Source organism: Oncorhynchus tshawytscha, linkage group LG26, assembly GCF_018296145.1.
Source record: "Oncorhynchus tshawytscha isolate Ot180627B linkage group LG26, Otsh_v2.0, whole genome shotgun sequence".
Classification (NCBI taxonomy): Eukaryota; Metazoa; Chordata; class Actinopteri; order Salmoniformes; family Salmonidae; genus Oncorhynchus; species Oncorhynchus tshawytscha.
The window spans coordinates 12,881,554-12,900,052 of NC_056454.1; the positions used below are offsets into that span (position 1 = coordinate 12,881,554).

The 18,499-nt window shown below is 43.1% G+C and overlaps 1 protein-coding gene across 18 annotated transcripts in view; it reads right to left on the minus strand.

Annotated features, from left to right (window-relative positions):
• Positions 1-18,499, minus strand: part of LOC112225183 (bromodomain adjacent to zinc finger domain protein 2B) — an 83,607-nt gene that overhangs the window by 34,721 nt on the left and 30,387 nt on the right. The gene's annotated exons all lie outside the window — the stretch shown is intronic.

Genomic DNA, 18,499 nt, shown 5'->3' on the forward strand with positions numbered 1-18,499 from the left:
TATTTATGCCACCGAAGAAATCACCCTTTTACCCACGCTTCCAGATTGTTCTTTACAGTCTTAGCTTCTTTATTATTGTATCATTACACATAAACAATTTTCTATATCTCCCCCGGTGACTGTCCTCTGCAGTGGAGGCAGCTAGGCCTGCTGGTGATTACATCTGGGAGACAAAGCTATCCGCTGAATATCAAGTAACGTCCCTCATCGCCTCCACCGCGCCGACAACACTGATGAGACGACACAAATGACATGAAAGCTACAGCCATGCGCCACTGGGAAAACCACGCTGCAGTGTGTGTTCGTGTGTGTCCATATTCTAAATCTAAAGCCTTAAATCATAAAGAAACAATCTCGCATACCTATTCTTTAAGATAGTACTTTTTATTCCTAAACTGCATGAAGACTGACCAAACCAACAAATGCATTTTAATATAAAACGGGGCAGAAGGTAGGCTAAATGATCAAATTAAATATTAAATGCTCTGAATGAGAAAATACTAGATTGGATTTAAATAGAAGTGTGACTTACACATTTAGCACACACACACACACTTAATGTTTCATAAATGTCTGCCCACTTCTCCATTATATTGTGAAACGTTGCAGAAATGATTTCCTCTTGGGCAATATTCATTTGTGCTGCACAAGACAACGGACGTGTGTCTCAGGGGCTTCACTCTGTCAACAGAAAAACAGTCTCCAGAAATAATCAGAGACAGGTGTTTCCTTAAAACAATCCCGCAAACCTCATTACTTACTAAACATAACATTTGAGGGAATTGAAAACAAAATATGAGAAACAGCCTAACGCACGACGGCATTTTCTGCGTTTAAGAGGCCAATCTTTCCTTAAATGATATTAGAATGGGATTAGCAGTAGAATTAGCTTGATTTTATTAGGTGATTAACATGCGTGTCACAGGGCTGCTGGTATTGTGGCTGCTATAGAACCACCTCCACGTGAGCAGCTACATTCATTTGACTTGGGAGTGTGTATGTGCAACCCATCTTGAGCCCCTGACAGCATGTGAGAAATGGCAGTACACACGACACACAGATTCCTAACAGCAGGCTGTAGATCCCATAGAAGTAGCCATCTATGCTAATGTGAGGAGATGATTTCCAGGAGAAATGGCTCTGTCTGAATCAAAAGACACGTTTTGCAGATAGCACCACTCGCACAATGCAGCTGCCTGCCTGGGGTGCCTGCCATGCCGCCAATAAAAAGTAATGCCCCTTCCGCCAGACAAATTGATGTGCTTGTAAAACAGGCCCTTTGTTTTTCTTTAGGAAAACAAAAGTGCATATCCTGCACACCTCCAAATGCCACTGATCACTGAAATGACATGACATGACATCAGTAGGCAGGCCTGGTGTTTACAGTGGGAAATGACATCAGTAGGCAGGCCTGGTGTTTACAGTGAGAAATGACATCAGTAGGCAGGCCTGGTGTTTACAGTGGGAAATGACATCAGTAGGCAGGCCTGGTGTTTACAGTGGGAAATGACATCAGTAGGCAGGCCTGGTGTTTACAGTGGGAAATGACATCAGTAGGCAGGCCTGGTGTTTACAGTGGGAAATGACATCAGTAGGCAGGCCTGGTGTTTACAGTGGGAAATGACATCAGTAGGCAGGCCTGGTGTTTACAGTGGGAAATGACATCAGTAGGCAGGCCTGGTGTTTACAGTGGGAAATGCCATGACATCATTAGCCCTGGTGTTTACAGTGGGAAATGCCATGACATCATTAGGCCTGGTGTTTACAGTGGGAAATGCCATGACATCATTAGGCCTGGTGTTTACAGTGGGAAATGCCATGACATCATTAGGCCTGGTGTTTACAGTGGGAAATGCCATGACATCATTAGGCCTGGTGTTTACAGTGGGAAATGCCATGACATCATTAGGCCTGGTGTTTACAGTGGGAAATGCCATGACATCATTAGCCCTGGTGTTTACAGTGGGAAATGCCATGACATCATTAGCCCTGGTGTTTACAGTGGGAAATGCCATGACATCATTAGCCCTGGTGTTTACAGTGGGAAATGCCATCAGATCAGTGGGCCTGGTGTTTACAGTGAAAAATGCCATGTCTATGCTCCCTGTGACCGTGGGTACGTGTGGGTTGTCTTCCTTTCCTCCCAGTGTAGCCAGATTGGTCAGTGCGTTGTTCGTTTTACTATCCTCCACCCCAGCGTAACAGATGGCCGATGCCAACAGTGATAAACCCACTAGAGTCATCAGCATGGATCAGCAGTATTCAGACTGCCGACGGATCGAGCGACAGACAACGTCTTCTCCGGCTAATGGAAGGTGCGGGGCTGCTAAAGATCGAGAGGCGGAGAGAGGAAGCGTAGAATACAGAATGCCCTGACCCCATTCAAAGTCAGCTAGACAGATGCAGCATGCTACCTCACTACACTACTAGCCTCTCACGCTCTCATCATGAACTCGGATTACGGCTCAAGTGGCACCCTATTCCCCATGCAGTGAACTACTTTTGACCAGGGCCCTGGTCAAGAGTGGTGCACTATATAGAGAATAGGGTGCCATTTTGGACAAACGCCATCTGTTTGCTGTATGCCTGTTCCACTCTAATTACAGCCCTGCTGTCTGTCACACACACACACACAAATAGGTGAAATAAACCATATGTAATGGAGAAATAGGCTTAACACGCCTGTCCATTAATATGGCAAATGATAACCGTGGTCGGTGGATACATCGCATTAATTCTCTTTGACCCTAATGGTGTGATGATTAGCTGCAGCCGCAGACATTGTTTTGTGCGACTCCTGAAGCGTGAGCAGTGTTGGTTGCCAGGTGACACAGGCAGCTTCTTTTTACCTACACAAATCACCAGTGTCCACTAAAAACAATTAAGGAGGTTTTTGCTACGCTGGACAAATAGCCGGGCCACTCGGGTTTAGCCAGTGTGATTTGCGGCACAGAGGGATGGAAGGGGATGTAAACAGGCAGAAGAGGATGAACCAACCTGCTCAGCGGGCGACCGTGACAGAGAAAATAAAATAAGAAATTGGACAAACACTTTCACCACCCACCTCACTCCCAATCCCCTCTGAGTTCACCCAGCGGAAATGGAGGGCCCAAGCGAAGTGCATTATTTCTGGCAGTTTTTTGTTGCATGTCTGCCTGCCCGTGAGGAGAGGTGCTCCCCGTGGGGGCTGGTTAATACAGAGGAAGAGGGTCGAAAATGGAAAGTGTCTGAGGTCAGCGTGGCTGGTAACATCCACAGATATGCTGAAAATACCAGGAAAGCTCCCCAGAGCATCAAACAGCATGCCAGAGAGACAGACAGACCTCAATTCTGCCTGCCTGTCTGTGGCTGTCTGCTGCTGTCCTTTTGGCACCGACGCCCACTGCCTACCTGGACAGTGATGAAGTGCTCTGTTAGCCTCAGCCCCGGTCCTCTAATGGGGGGAACTTTCGATTGGGACACATCTGACGGAGTGCGTTGGAGCGAGAGGCACGATGCGCTATGATGAAAGGAATGAGACGACTTTAAAAAGAGCACCTCTCTCTCGCCTCCCCCCAAACTCCGATAACCAACACATCCAATCATTATCAAAAACGGGCCTCTTCATATTTTGGTGAGGGAGGTGATAGGCTGACGGAGCTGCCGTGAGAGGATGTAACCGGGGAAAGTGGAAAGAAAAACACACGGCATGTTGCACTGGGAACGTTCCAAAGCTTCAGCACAGGGCAGTTTGGTTTAACCATTCATCTCAGGCAGTGTGCTTGTAGTGGGCACCTTGTTTACACCACAATGCTGCGAGACAAAGAAAACCCATGCATTCCTTTGGGTTTTGGTCCAAGATGCAGGCTATGCTGTTCGTAATGACAGGGATGTAGCATTACACTTGGTACTATTTATAAGAAAATAAGTCCAAAACGTTATCATCCAATTTATGAAGGTGTAAGCCAAAACAGTAAGCTCGTTTATAGAGGACATAGACAAACCAGTTATGTTGTTGTTTTTACTATTGAATGTCAAGCCCTGCATTACTCTGAAGGGAAAGGAAGTACAACAAGTTAATTGAGTTCTGGGTGGCAGATGGCAGTATAGTGTTCGTTCAAATAGACAGCGTCCTTCAGCCTTTTCAGACCACTTTGGTTTTGTAACCGGGGGTGTCTGTCACCTGCTGCCCTGATCCAACGAAACACCTCGTCCAGTACAACAACTTCTGTCGTCTGTCCGTCCGTCTACCACAGCCAGGGTACATGACGTTTAGTCCTTTACAGCCCAAGCTGTAATCACATTTTTGACCTAGTATGCAAGGGCACGTATCATTCCACTCCACACGGCAGATCCAGCTGTGTTCATAACGCTGGGATAATAATCCATTTGTGTTCATAAGAATGACCCACAAAACACAAAAAGGCAGGGTGTTCGGTCATCATCATTCCTCCGGGTGCTTACATATTTTAGGAGAGGAGACCTTCACGCTAAAGAGTCATTCTGTACGCATTGACTACCGGAAAACACATATCGAACGCCACGGTGAACAAATGATGAAGGGGTGGTTTGGGAGGCAAATGAACTCTGATAAATGATGTGGAAGTTTAGTGTGACAACTGTTGAAAAAAAAACACATTTGTCCATGGCGGCGGCGTTAGCGAGCTAGCGGGGTTCCGAGTGCAGTGGAGCTAGCGGAGGCAGATCCATTTGGAGTGGTCATGGGGCGCAACGTACAGCACGCAGGGTTCCACAAACAGGAATCCCACATGTTCCATGCAGACTGACATCCATCACACAACACATTCCTGGGCCTGCTGTCTTTTCTGGCCCGTCACCACCAAGCCATCAAATATGGATCCCAGGTCCTGCACATTTTAAATTAGACACCGACAGAGGAGGGAGAGAGGAAGGAGAAAGGCAGGCGTTCATCAGTTGATCTGCTGTTGTTAGCCATTGAGGCAGGTTGACACCAGACTAAGTAGGCCAGTAGGCTAAGACTCAGGTTGGTGCCTACAAACTAGAGGACGACCGATTAATCGAAATGGCCGATTAATTGGACACCGATTTTGCCAATTTTTTTATACCTTTATTTGACTAGGCAAGTCAGTTAAGAACACATTCTTATTTTCAATGATGACCTAGGAACGGTGGGTTAACTGCCTTGTTCAGGGGCAGAACGACAGATTTGTACCTTGTCAGCTCAGGGATTCAATCTTGCAACCTTAAGGTTAACTAGTCCAACGCTCTAACCACCTGCCTCACGTGGAACCCGCCTGTTACGCGAATGCAGTAAGAAGGAAAGGTAAGTTGCTAGCTAGCATTAAACTTAATCACTAGTTATAACTACACATGGTTGATGATATTACTAGTTTATTTAGCTAAAAGAAATCCAGGTTAGCAGGCAATATTAACCAGGTGAAATTGTGTCACTTCTCTTGCGCAGAGTCAGGGTATATGCAACAGTTTGGGCCGCCTGGCTCATTGCGAACTAATTTGCCAGAATTTTACGTAATTATGACATAACTTTGAAGGTTTTGCAATGTAACAGGAATATTTAGACTGATGGATGCCACCGGTTAGATAAAATACAGAACGGTTCCGTATTTCACTGAAAGAATAAACGTTTTGTTTGAGATGATAGTTTCCGGATTTGACCATATTAATGACCTACGGCTCGCATTTCTGTGTGTTATTATGTTATAATTAAGTCTATGATTTGATAGACTGCTCTGACTGAGCGATGTTAGGCACCAGCAGGCTCATAAGCATTCATTCAAACAGCACTTTCGTGCGTTTTCCCAGCAGCTCAGCTGTTTATGACTTCAAGCCTATCAACTCCCGAGATTAGGCTGGTGTAACGATGTGATGTGAATTGGCTAGCTAGTTAGCGGGGTGCGAGCTAATAGCGTTTCAAACATCACTCGCTCTGAGACTTGGAGTAGTTGTTCCCCTTGCTCTGCATGGGTAACGGTGCTTCGAGGGTGGCTGTTGTCAGTGTTCCTGGTTCGAGCCCAGGTAGGAGCGAGGAGAGGTACGGAAGCTATACTGTTACACTGGCAATACTAAAGTGCCTATAAGAAATTCCATATAGTCAATATATGAAATAAAAATGGTAGAGAGAGAAATAGTCCTATAATTCCTATAATAACTACTACCTAAAACTTCTTACCTGGGAATATTGAAGACTCATTTCTTACATGGCACATATTGCACTTTTACTGTCTTCTCCAACACTTCGTTTTTGCATTATTTAAACCAAATTGAACATGTTTCATTATTTATTTGAGGCTAAATTGATTTTATTGATGTATTATATTCAGTTAAAATAAGTGTCCCTTCAGTATTGTTGTAATTGTCATTATTACAAAAACAAGCAAAAAATCTGCCGATTAATCGGTATCGGCTTTTTTGTCACCCAATAATAGGTATCGGCGTTGAAAAATCATAATCGGTCGACCTCTACTACAAAACACATTTACGAAGGGGCCCCATTTGAAGAGCACTAATATGCACCGGTGCTAGAGTCAAACAAGACCATACTATTCCCAATAGTTGTGGAAGCATTTCTTTCAAAACGTTGAATTCTGTGATGAAAAATGATATGTGCATTACAAAGAATTTTGACAATTGCACTAGTGCTTCTTTAGGGTTTCAATAGAATAACATGAAAGTGAATTCGGGCAGTGTAAAAGGCCCTTAGTTGACTAAAATGTTGTATTCTATACACATTTGAAGATGAACATGTTAATGTGTTTGATAAGATGAAAGACTCTTTCAGGGGACCACATTTAAATTTTTGTGGACCCCAAATGGGTCCCAGACCCCAAGTTTGGGAACCACTGTACTACTGACCTCCCGCCCTGCTTGCTTAGTTTTTTTTTTCAATAAAAAATGTATGCAAGTCAGTTAAGAACAAATTCTTATTTACAATGACGGCCTACCCGGGGAACAGTGGGTTAACTGCCTTGTTAAGGGGCAGAACGACATTTTTACCTTGTCAGCTCGGGGATCTGATCTAGCAACCTTTCGGTTACTGGCCCAATGCTCTTACCACTAGGCTACCTGCCACCCCTAAATGCTTCCTCTCTCTCTGTGTATCGCCTTTGCTTCGTTTACTGCATCCTGACTCACCACTGTCTGTCTCACTACTATATGTAAAGAAAAGGTATTTTGTTATGAGAAAGTATAGTAGCTCATCTTTTGATTATAGCTAGCTTAATTTCAGTCAACTGCTCCTGCTGAGGGTCAGGCTCCGTTCAATGTTAGCTTCTAACTTTATCCTTCTAGCCAGCGCCCTTGAGCTACCGTGCTAGCTAGACATCAGACTGAAAAATCAGCGACTATTTACTAGGTTGTACACTCATTCTCCGAGAAGCAGGTGGGGTTTTGTTTGGGGAATGTCTGTTGACACAGCAGGAGTTGAGGGATTTAAAACAAAATCCTACTGTTAGCGGCATCTTTCTGCCACTTGCCACTGTAGGTCTGGGCTGAGGTAGTTTGTTTCACCTCTCAACCTATGTCGTGGGCGGAGTTTCCCATTGGACAGAGTAGTGAATGAATGTGCTGCTAACAAGGCAAATCCTGGGGAGCAAACGAACATAACGAGCATACATGAATCATTCATGATTCCACTCGTTCAGAGGTAGGCGTGATTAGAACTCAGATGAAAAGCCTTCTGAGCGTTAATCAGCCCTGGGAACATAATAATAAGTGGGTATACGATAACTAACCAAACTAACCAAATTTTTAAAAAGTAAACACTATTTCACAAATAATTTTTTTTTTAAAAAGGTGTATACCGCATTTATCCTCCACTACATTCCTGGTTGGGTCTGTCAAAAGCAAAACCCAGTCATAAACATCAACATTTTAATCAAATGTGACGTTTGGCGGTGACTAATCAGACAGTTCTGTACCTGCCTGGCAGAGTGACAGTGCGGGTGAAATGAGCAGGCTCGCCTGGCAACCAGAGCATCAAACGTGAGGAAATAAAACGCTGTAGTCTTCTGGAAATTAATTCGGAAGACCAATAAATTGTTCTAAGATTTTTCATATTAACATAACTATTTGATCATTTTCTGTTCTCCTCTCATTTTAATGTACTTTTCAAGTACCAACTAGTGAAAAAAAAAAGTCTGATTTTAAAAGGTATTCCAGTACTTGAGTACTTCAGAGTGCCGAAATCAAGTACTTTAAGCACTTTGTGCGGACCCTGGAATATAGGCTACCTTCCTTTCCATGGTACCTCCAAGTGATTCCTCCCACATTACAACTGCTTTCATGTGACTTCTTAAAATGGATGTAGTGGTAGGTAGCCTAGCGGTTAAGAGCGTTGAGCCAGTAACCGAAAGATCCGAAAGGTTGCTGGGCCAACTAGGTGAACAAAATCTGCCGATGTGCCCTTGAGCAAGGCCCTTAAACCGAATTGCTCCAGTAAGTCACTCTGGATACATGACTAAAATGTAACTATATTTAGAGAGAGGCCCATTACAACAGAAGCTGTTCATGGGGATGGTGCACATCCCAAATGCAGGGAGGAGAGAGCATGATGGCAACTGGCAAGCCAATGCTTGTTAGAGATAGTCACATTGTTATTACTGTACATTACATCAATTCCCCATCTCTTCTTTACCCCTAAACCATTTGCTCAACTGTTCCTCTCCCCAGGCTAAGTCACAATGATTACCTGTTGCTGATAAGGGAGAAATTAGAAAATAAGAGTCTAAATGAGGGCCATGGTGCAGTGTTAATGTTCAAGTTCTGTTTAATCAAAAGTAGGAAATGGTACTATGGTGCCGATACACCCTGTGAAGCGATGAGCCTGACATTGTAGATTGAAGTACAGAATGTGTTTAAGATACAAGAAGTGTATTTAGCCAACTAGGCCTATAAGCTATTAATCTAAACGGATTTCTTTCAATCTACATAGTATTCATAGTCACAGAGAAAGAGATGGAGAGCGAGCGAGAGCAAAAGAGAGCAAGAGAGAGCAAAAGAGAGCAAAAGAGAAGGCAAAGGGAAGAAAAATGACACGAGGAGAGAAAGACCGTCATCAGTGGTCTCTGATTGGAGCCTTTTCCGGTCATGATGTGCATAATGCAGATGACACGCATGTGAGGCAAGACAAAAAGCAAATGGCTACTGCTTTCAGCCTGGAAAAATGAGGGCCTCTAAAAGCAACAGCCTAATGCGCCATTGTCACCCAAGATGCAGCTCCACCTTTACAGAGCCTGAGGAAAATGCTTTACAAATTAAGCTACACAGAGGCCTCACATTTTGTTACATAAACACACTGGTAAACACATTTCCTGTGCTGCATTACATCAAATGTTAAGTGACCTATATTAGGCCTATTGATAGGCTACTCAAAACTGTGCAGCTCTCCCAACTGCAATTTCATTGAGCAAAAAAAAAACATTTTTTCTTAGCGAAAAAAAATATTGTAGTGTGGACTATGACGTTTGACTCGTCTATTAGATTTTTCAAAACCAAAAATGTGTTTCAACAACCAAAGTATTGGCATTCAAGTCATAACAATGGTGGGGGAAAAAATGGCAAAAAAAAATATATTAAAAAAAACACACTTTCCTTTACTAAAATATTATTTCCCAGCTCCAACCAAGTGTTTGAGTCGGGGATAAAAATGAAGTGCGTCTCAGGAAAACATCATTTGCATACAGCTTTAACGTGCGACTTCAATTATCCACACAAAGCAAAAAAGGTGTTAACGCATTTGGACCACGACTCCTATTCAGAAATACATTCAGCGTTTAAAAACCCTCCGTGTAATATTATGGGGGAGGAGAGTGTATATTTTAACAGGAGAGAAGAGGCTTGAATATAAATAGAACACAATCACATTACAGGGGAGGAGACAGAGATACAAATTAAACATGAGACTAGGCTGCTGGTGCAAAGGTTATCCTTCCTTCTACACCGCTGAATAAAACACGTCAGACCCAAGGGCATTTTCCCTCTGCTAATTCTACTGTAATACAGGAACGACATCTTCACTGGCAATATCCCATTAGGTAGAACAACGGTTTAATACATTAAAGGCAAGTTAGAAAATTCCTTTCTTTTGAACGTAAATCGATAAGACTAATTCCACATTATTTGTAATCAAGTGGTTTCCAGATTAGGCCCTAGTTCTGCCAGTGGGCTAGGCAGTAGATTTGGCAATGGTGTAGCTCCTTAGGTTGCGAGGTCACGTCTGACACATTGCTACTTTCACAAGCTAACAATAGCCTACAACTGCCAGAAACAAAATGGGAGACAAAGTCCAAGGATACTGCCGGCTTTTGGGAAACACGGCGCAATGTCACTGACCTTCAGGCTCAGGTACGACCAAATAAAACATCTCGTAGCTATTTACAGTTGAAGATGGAAGTTTACATACACTTAGGTTGGAGTCATTAAAACTCATTGTTAACAAACTATAGTTTTGGCAAGTCGATTAAGACATCTACTTTGTACATGACACAAGTAATTTTTCCAACAATTGTTTACAGACAAATTATTTCACTTAAATCACGTGGGTCAGACGTTTACATACACTAAGTTGACTGTGCCTTTAAACAGCTTGGAAAATGCCAGAAAATTATATGAAGCTTCTGATAGGCTAATTGACATCATGTGAGTCAATTGGAGGTGTACCTGTGGATGTATTTCAAGGCCTACATTCAAACTCAGTGCCTCTTTGCTTGACATCATGGGAAAATCAAAAGAAAATCAGCCAAGAATTGCAGACTGACAAGTCTGGTTTATCCAGGAGGAGAAGCGTTCTGTCTCCTAGAGATGAACGTACTTTTGTGCGAAAAGTGCAAATCAATCCCAGAACAACAGAAAACGACCTTGTGAAGATGGAGGAAATATAGGTACAAAAGTATCTATATCCACAGTAAAAACGAGTCCTATATCGACATAAGTGAGGAAGAAGCCACTGCTCCAAAACTGCAATAAAAAAAGCCAGACTACGGTTTGCAACTGCACATGGGGACAAAGAGCGTACTTTTTGGAGAAATGTCTGTGGTCTGATGAAACACAAATAGAACTGTTTGGCCATAATGACCATCGTTATGTTAGGAGGAAAAAGGGGGAGGCTTGCAAGCTGAAGAACACTATCCCAATCGTGAAGCACGGGGGTGGCAGCATCATGTTGTGGGAGTGCTTTGCTGCCGGAGGGACTGGTGCACTTCACAAAATAGATAGCATCATGACGTAGGAAAATTATGTGGATATATTGACGCAACATCTCAAGACATCAGTCAGGAAGTTAAAGCTTAGTCGCAAATGGGTCTTCCAAATGGACAATGACCCCAAGCATACTTCCAATGTTGTGGAAAAATGGCTTAAGGATAAGGTATTGGAGTGGCCATCACAAAGCCCTGACCTCAATCCTATAGAAAATGTGTGGGCAGAACTGAAAAATCATGTGCGAGCAAGGAGGCCTACAAACCTGACTCAGTTACACCAGCTCTGTCAGAAGGAATGGGCCAAAATCCACCCAACTTATTGTGGGAAGCTTGTGGAAGGCTACCCGAAACATTTGACCCAAGTTAAACAATTTAAAGGCAATGCTACCAAATTCTAATTGAGTGTATGTAAACTTCTGACCCACTGGGAAGGTGATGAAAGGAATAAAAGCTGAAATTAATCATTCTCTCAACTATTATTCTGACATTTCACATTCTTAAAATGAAGTGGTGATCCTAACTGACCTAAGACAGGGAATTTTTACTAGGATTAAAATGTCAGGAATTGTGAAAGTTTAAATGTATTTGGCTAAGGTGTATGTAAACTTCCGACTTCAACTCTATGTACGTACGAAGGGAATGAGAGGGGCAACAAACACCTTTTTTGCCAGTTCTCTGACCGTGTCAGGTGCTGGGGCTGAGAGACAAGGCGGGCCAGGATCAAGGTAAACACTAGAGGAAGCCAGGAGCATACACTGTAAATCTCCTATCTGCAGCATTATACATGGGTCTGCGTCCCAAATGGCACCCTAAGCCCTAGGGTATTCCCCAAGGGCACTAAAAAGGAAATCGGGTGCCATTTGGGACGCGGCTGAGGAGTGGGCTGCCCGATGAAGCAATGAAAAAAGAACAGCAAAGCATCCCGGACAGGGCATTCGTCACTCACACCCTCCATATATCCAGTAGTAAAATCAAAAGGAGAAGGGTGGGCACCAGAAACACAGAGGCTATAATACACACTCAACCACTGAAGCGATACGTTCAGTTCACCTCGATGCTAACGTGTGTCAATCTGACTGGGCTCTGTCGGAGCCTTACACAGCGTGTTACAACTATGACTAAACCGAAAAAGTCCAGAGTTGATCAATCTGTGGCATAAACGCAACCATCAATAGAGGTACATGTCACGTCATGCATTCTCATTGCTCAGAGAAAACAGGTGATACGTAGGACACGCCAAGTTCCTAAGACCGTATAAGGTTTAGCCTATTCCTCAGCTGTCTGTTGGAATAGGGCAGTTTTCTCCTCTCCTGTCACCAATCAGTATGGGGAAAACACAGGATTACGATTCCAAATCCTGAAACCAAATTGTTGTCCCACAGTGAGACCGGAGAGGCCCTAGAAATTCCAGATAAGACGAAGCATGATTAAGATAACATGGGCGGCAGCAGCGAAGTTGGGGCAAGGAGAGGCCAGCAGCCCCGTCACATTCTTCTAGCACAACAGGGAGTTCCACACTCAGGGAGACACTGGCTCGCCCAAGGCCGCCTCTAACACAACATCCAACTGTACGTGGTGCTAACTGGTGGATAACTGAGGCCTTGGTTTTGTGAACTTTGTGTCCTACGATGCCAAAAACCTAAGGCTACAGTATCAAGGATGGTAGAAACGATCAGGAATGAGAAGGAGGGTTTGGCAGGGTGAATCAGACAGAGAGCAGTTTCAAGGATTGCAGACATGAGGGCTGGTGTATAGTGCTGTGGCTGGGTGGCTTGTTTGAGTGGTGCAGGCTGGTAATTTGAGAGGCATGGAGGCACTCAGTGAACCTGCAGCAGAGCAGAGCAGAGCCATGGTCCTTGCTTCAGCACAATGGGAAGAAAGGAACCCTGGCTCGTCACAGCACACAACGACAACCCCCCACTCATCTCCAGCACACCGGCCATTCACCTTAATCTGTCAATCAACCTCACAGCACTATCTCTGCGTGGAAGTAGATTTTCACACTATTGCTATACACAAAGCAAATAAAAAAAACTCTGAAGAAGCTAACCAAGCCAAAAGCATAGGCTTATTACCTTACCGAATCCTAAAGGGAGAAATAAAAGCGTCACGAATAACAGAAAAATGTGACATCAAAAGATATCTGCAAATGAGAGAGAGAAAAAATAAATACAATTTGAGAAGCCACATGCGTTTTTTCTTCTAAACACTGGGTGTTGTTGGTCAGCTGACAGACAGTTTCTCACACGGCCATCTTTAAGCCAGTCATGCGGGAAATAAGGCACACATCTCAAGACACACAACCAAGGAAATAGTCTCAGAAGGTGGCTGCATTGTCATTTCTGCTCTCCGTTTTAAAGATATTATCGCCCGTGATTAGCATAATCTAATCACTTTTGTGAATTGACTTCTAATTACCAGGAGCGCATCTTCCCACAATTAACCCTAGCGAAGCACACAGTCCATTGTTCTTTTTACTAATACAACACTGACAGCCCATTTTTAAAAAGGCTACCACTACAAACAACCGATAGAGAAGCATTATGCAAAGAAAAATGTATTCCAATGAAACGGAATAGCTATTCTGTATGCCCATTAAAATCTAGCCTACTGTGTTGTGCTTTCCCTACTGTGTCAGTTAAGAGTCTAATATAATCACTTAGCCCTTTCACTGACGGAAATGCAAAGACTGCATGTTGCTCATTATAAAAACGTCTTTCAAGCTGCTTTCTGCATTTTGGAAATTGGTTTAGCCTTCATCTCAACATGCTGCCTAGGCCTATATCATAAATTCAACTCCAGCCATATAGATAGGCCTACCTAGAAAAGAAAACGTGCTTAGCATTAGGCTAGCAATACCTTTAAAGTTACTTCTATGATTCATCTCCACAACACTCAAAAACATTGTATGTAATTATGAAAGAGAACTCTCATTTCAACCAATATGCCTCTTTGGTCTTTTAGTCTTGAAATCATTTGTGTATCAATTCTGTTTTTGAGTGTTGCAGAGTAATTATCTTGAAACATATAACCCTGCGTAACCTTAAACTAAACCCATTTCCTTAATGTGAGAAATGTGCATTTATAATCAAGTGGGTAACACTCCAGAGAGCCGTCTAACAGAAACGGGCCAGAAAAATACCTTGCACAGGGATATTTCATCCCTGCATGAATAGAACAGCCTTAAAGAATACACAGTCTGATTTAATAGAGCTTGATTGGAATAAAACGCAAATCGCACAGAAAACTCTGATCATTACACCTTCTGCAGGCGATTCTTTCAGAACCTTGAATAAAATACAAGCGGGTCTGTGAAAACGCAGTCAGTAGTCCTCCATTCCTATTAGGAATTCCTACGTGCAGTACAATCCATTACAGCAGAGTATAGAACGGAAATAAAATCACACATGCAACTTTGTTGCGTTGTACTAATAAGTGTACACAGCAACAGATGGATAAACAAGCAGATACGATTCTCGCCAAACGTCTGAATGGTGTTGCCCAACTGATCTTTGTGATTGGTCACGCCTCAGCCTGTTATCTTGCATCGGATCAAAGAAATCAAAAAGGGAATAGACTAATAGGCAAAACAACTTGAACGCTCAATAAATATGCTAGTGTAGCGACTATTACCACTGTTTTTCATTCCGAAGGAATTCAATTAGGGGAAACAAGTGGTATGTGTCCTTATGATGTTTGTGGACAAAAAAGGTCACAGTGAAGTAATTTGTATTCAGCTGTGATGAATAAAATGGAGTGTTTCACATTTGGCCTAATTTCTACTTTGTATGAGAGACACTTAAATCCCAATCCCAGGTTAGCCGGGGGCTTGCCCAGGGCTAAGTGTAAAATGACAATTTAGAAGCCGTGTGAACGTCGCAATGTGAACATCTAAAGCCTCTGAGAGCAAACATTACCGTTTAAGTAAACACAAAAAAAGTAGCCCAAGTATCCCAATACAGCTGGAAGGAGTCGAGGCAAGAGTCAACTTTAAAGATGTGCAAATAACGGGACATTAAACGAATGGGAAATGATGCATTGTGTTCTTGGTGATGGTTTAAATATCTGGATGTAGAGAGGTTTTTTTTGAAGTGAGGTTTTTCCAATTCGAAATTAACCGCCACACTGGTACAACGATCCCACTGGTACAATCACCCCACCAATTAGGCTGTGAATTGGCATTCACTATTAAATAGCCGCAAAAAAATATTCACATCCCTTGACTTATTCCACATTTTGTTGTGTTACAAAGTGGGACTAAAATGGATTTAATTGACATGTTTGTGTCAATGATATACACAAAATACTCTAATGTCAAAGTGGAAGAAAATTTTACATTTCTAACAATTTAAAAAAAATCTATGAAAAACTAATAGATCTTCAATAGATAAGTATTCAATCTAGGATTTTGCCTGTGCTTAGCTCAATTCTGTTTATTTTTTTATCCTGAAAAATTCCCCAATCTTTAACAATTACAAGCAAACCCATAACATGATGCAGCCACCACTACGCTTGAAAATATGGAGAGTGGTACTCAGTAATGTGTTGTATTGGATTTTTTGCAATATTTCATTAGCGCCTTGTTGCAAACAGGATGCATGTTTTCAAGTCGATTTAAGTCCACTCAGAAAGTCACTGTCTTCTTGGTAAGCAAATCCAGTGTAGTTTTGGCCTTGTGTTTTAGGTTATCGTCCTGCTGAAAGGTGAATTCATTTCACTGCGTCTGGTGGAAAGCAGACAACCAGGTTTTCCTCTAGGATTTTGCCTGATCCTAGCTCTATTCTGTGTATTTGTATTTTTTTTAAACCTCCCTAGTCTTTGCCGATACCAAGCATACCCATAACATGATGCAGCCACCATCAGGCTTGAAAATATGAAGAGTGGTACACTTTGTTGCGTTGGATTTGTCACAAACAGGCTTCCTTCTTTTCACTCCGTCATTTAGGTTAGTATTCTGGAGTAACTACAATGATGTTGATCCATCCAAAGTTCTCCTATCACAGCCATTAAACTCTGTAAAGTCACCATTGGCCTCATGGTGAAATCCGTGAGCGGTTTCCTTCCTCTCCGGCAACGGAGTTGTGAAGGACACATGTGATACACCATCTAAAGTGAAATTAATATACAATGTCTGCTACCAATAGGTGCCTTTCTGTGCGAGGCATTGGAAAATCATTGGAGTCCATGCAACTTATTATGCGACTTCTTAAACACATTTTTACTACTGATCATATTTAGACTTGCCATAACAAAGGGGTTGAACACTTGACTCGAGACATTTCAGCTTTGTATTTTTATTAAATTTGTAAAAAATATTGAAAAACATAATTCCACTTTGACATTAAGTGGTATTGTGTGCAGGCCAGTGACCCCCAAAAAAATCTGTTTAATCAATTTTAAATTCAGGCCGTAACACAACAAAATGTGGAAAAAGTAAAGGGGTATGAATACTTTCTGAAGGCACCATATGTAATCTGACATTGGCTAGACAGTCAGGGTGCATCTCTCCCTCTGGTTGAGAGGAAAACATTGCAAAATGAATACCAGTGCATTATGGCCTAGGCCTATTGTTTATTTGCATTTTACAGTAAACCTATGACAACAGTAGCGGTTACGCTAATCTGTTGTCCTGCCACGTCTTCCTGTTCAAGAGCCAATCAGCAGCCTAGTTTGAGGCCACAGACAGTTGATTACAGTATCCTCTCCTGGCTCAAACAACTGAGCCAGTCCAGGCCATAAAGCGTTTTTTAGATAAGCAAAAGTTGCTGGCAGCTGATACCAAAGATCTCCCCAAAAAATGTATGGGAAAATTGTTGGCTTCTCTGTCGGCCAAGCCAGAGAGAGATACTCCCAAAATGTATTGTAGGCTATGTACATTATGTGATCTGTCTGAAGACCTCTTACCAGTGTATGAACTCAATCACATACCTGGGACTATATGCACAAATCATCTCAAAGGAGGAGGGCTGATCTAGGATCAGGTCCCAACCTGTCAAATAAAATAAAATGTTGGTCACATACACATATTTAGCAGATGTTATTGCGGGTGTAGCGAACTGCTTGTGTCCATGGTCATTTCCATGTAAAAGGACCCATGAGCACCAACATGTGAAATGTATAGGAGCATATCAAAATTGGGTGTCAAATGAAACCTAAGAGTCAATATCTTTGAGAAATTAAAGGCATATATAAAAACTAAAAGAAATGTCCTCTCACTCTCAACTGCATTTATTTTCAGCAAACTTAACATGTGTAAATATTTGTATGAACATGTTCCACAGACATGTGACCAACAGTAATGGAATAATGTGTCCCTGAACAAAAAGGTGTGGGATGGGGTCAAAATCAAAAGTAACATTCAATGCAGCTGGTGGCCACACCAGATACTAAGTACTGCAGTGCATCTCCTCCTCATGGACTGCACCACATTTGCCAGTTCTTGCTTTGAGATGTTACCCCACCTGCAAGTTACCGCACATTTCTGGGGGGGGATGGCCCTAGCCCTCACCCTCTGATCCAGTATTTCCCAGACGTGCTCAATGGGATTGAGATCCGGGCACTTCGCTGGCCATGGCAGGAACACTGACATTCCTGTCTTGCAGAAAATCACTCACAGAACGAGCAGTATGGCTGGTGGCATTGTCATGGTGGAGGGTCATGTCAGGATGAGCCTGCAGGAAGGGTACCACATGAGGGAGGAGGTCTTCCCTGTAACGCACAGCGTTGAGATTGCCTGCAATGACAACAAGCTCAGACCAACCCTCCACCTCCAAATTGCTCCCGCTCCAGAGTACAGGCCTCAGTGTAACGCTCACTCCGACGATAAACGCGAATCCGACCATCACCCCTGGTGCGACTCGTCAGTGAAGAGCACTTTGCCAGTCCTGTCTGGTCCAGCGACGGTGGTTTTGTGACCATAGGCGACATTGTTGCCGGTGATATCTGGTGAGGACCTGTCTTACAACAGGCCCCTCAGTCCAGCCTCTCTCACCCTATTGCGGACAGTCTGAGCCCTGATGGAGGGATTGTGCGTTCCTGGTGTAACTCGGGCAGTTGTTGTTGCCATCCTGCATCTGTCCCGCAGGTATGATGTTCGGATGTACCGATCCTTTGCAGGTTGTTACACGTGGTCTGCCACTGCGAGGACGATCAGCTGTCCGTCCTGTCTCTCTGTAGCTCTGTCTTAGGCGTCTCACAGTACGGACATTGCAATTTATTGCCCTGGCCACATCTGCAGTCCTCATTCCTCCTTGCAGCATGCCCTAAGGTATGTTCACGCAGATGAGGGACCCTGGGCATCTTTCTTTTGGTGTTTTTCAGAG